Below are 2,302 nucleotides of genomic sequence, written 5' to 3'. Positions count from 1 at the left end.
GTATTATCGGACCGGTGTTTGGGGAATCGTGCCCGCCACTAGTGGCTGATCCCGGGCTAGTGTTGGGGGACTTGTGCCCGCCACTAGTGGCTGAAATCCGCGCCGGTGTTTGGGGAATTGTGCGCGTATTATCGGGCCGGTGTTTGGGGATATGCGCGCGTATTATCGGACCGGTGTTTGGGAATTGTGCCCGCCACTAGTGGCTGAGAACTTGGCTAGTGTTGGGGGACTTGTGCCCGCCACTAGTGGCTGAAATCCGCGCGGTGTTTGGGAATTGTGCGCGTATTATCGGGCCGGTGTTTGGGGATATGCGCGCGTATTATCGGACCGGTGTTTGGGGAATCGTGCCCGCCACTAGTGGCTGAATCCCGGGCTAGTGTTGGGGGACTTGTGCCCGCCAATAGTGGCTGAAATCCGCGCCGGTGTTTGGGGAATTGTGCGCGTATTATCGGGCCGGTGTTTGGGAATTGTGCCCGCCACTAGTGGCTGAGAACTTGGCTAGTGTTGGGGGACTTGTGCCCGCCACTAGTGGCTGAAATCCGCGCCGGTGTTTGGGGAATTGTGCGCGTATTATCGGGCCGGTGTTTGGGGATATGCGCGCGTATTATCGGACCGGTGTTTGGGGAATCGTGCCCGCCACTAGTGGCTGAATCCCGGGCTAGTGTTGGGGGACTTGTGCCCGCCAATAGTGGCTGAAATCCGCGCCGGTGTTTGGGGAATTGTGCGCGTATTATCGGGCCGGTGTTTGGGGATATGCGCGCGTATTATCGGACCGGTGTTTGGGGAATTGTGCCCGCCACTAGTGGCTGAGAACTTGGCTAGTGTTGGGGGACTTGTGCCCGCCACTAGTGGCTGAAATCCGCGCCGGTGTTTGGGGAATTGTGCGCGTATTATCGGGCCGGTGTTTGGGGATATGCGCGCGTATTATCGGACCGGTGTTTTGGGGAATCGTGCCCGCCACTAGTGGCTGAATCCCGGGCTAGTGTTGGGGGACTTGTGCCCGCAATAGTGGCTGAAATCCGCGCCGGTGTTTTGGGAATTGTGCGCGTATTATCGGGCCGGTGTTTGGGGATATGCGCGCGTATTATCGGACCGGTGTTTGGGGAATTGTGCCCGCCACTAGTGGCTGAGAACTTGGCTAGTGTTGGGGGACTTGTGCCCGCCACTAGTGGCTGAAATCCGCGCCGGTGTTTGGGGAATTGTGCGCGTATTATCGGGCCGGTGTTTGGGGATATGCGCGCGTATTATCGGACGGTGTTTGGGGAATTGTGCCGCCACTAGTGGCTGAATCCCGGGCTAGTGTTGGGGGACTTGTGCCCGCCACTAGTGGCTGAAATCCGCGCCGGTATGTTTGGGGAATTGTGCGCGTATTATCGGGCCGGTGTTTGGGGATATGCGCGCGTATTATCGGACGGTGTTTGGGGAATTGTGCCCGCCACTAGTGGCTGAGAACTTGGCTAGTGTTGGGGGACTTGTGCCCGCCACTAGTGGCTGAAATCCGCGCCGGTGTTTGGGGAATTGTGCGCGTATTATCGGGCCGGTGTTTGGGGATATGCGCGCGTATTATCGGACCGGTGGTTTGGGGAATCGTGCCCGCCACTAGTGGCTGAATCCCGGGCTAGTGTTGGGGGACTTGTGCCCGCCAATAGTGGCTGAAATCCGCGCCGGTGTTTGGGGAATTGTGCGCGTATTATCGGGCCGGTGTTTGGGGAATTGTGCCCGCCACTAGTGGCTGAGAACTTGGCTAGTGTTGGGGGACTTGTGCCCGCCACTAGTGGCTGAAATCCGCGCCGGTGTTTGTGGGGAATTGTGCGCGTATTATCGGGCCGGTGTTTGGGGATATGCGCGCGTATTATCGGACCGGTGTTTGGGGAATCGTGCCCGCCACTAGTGGCTGAATCCCGGGCTAGTGTTGGGGACTTGTGCCCGCCAATAGTGGCTGAAATCCGCGCCGGTGTTTGGGGAATTGTGCGCGTATTATCGGGCCGGTGTTTGGGGAATTGTGCCCGCCACTAGTGGCTGAGAACTTGGCTAGTGTTGGGGGACTTGTGCCGCCACTAGTGGCTGAAATCCGCGCCGGTGTTTGGGGAATTGTGCGCGTATTATCGGGCCGGTGTTTGGGGATATGCGCGCGTATTATCGGACCGGTGTTTGGGGAATCGTGCCCGCCACTAGTGGCTGAATCCCGGGCTAGTGTTGGGGGACTTGTGCCCGCCAATAGTGGCTGAAATCCGCGCGGTGTTTGGGGAATTGTGCGCGTATTATCGGGCCGGTGTTTGGGGATATGCGCGCGTATTATCGG

The sequence above is a fragment of the Urocampus carinirostris genome, unplaced genomic scaffold, assembly GCF_059441175.1.
Source record: "Urocampus carinirostris isolate Australia breed hairy pipefish unplaced genomic scaffold, RoL_Ucar_1.0 HiC_scaffold_101, whole genome shotgun sequence".
In the NCBI taxonomy this organism is placed as follows: Eukaryota; Metazoa; Chordata; class Actinopteri; order Syngnathiformes; family Syngnathidae; genus Urocampus; species Urocampus carinirostris.
This window is presented reverse-complemented; position numbering follows the sequence as displayed.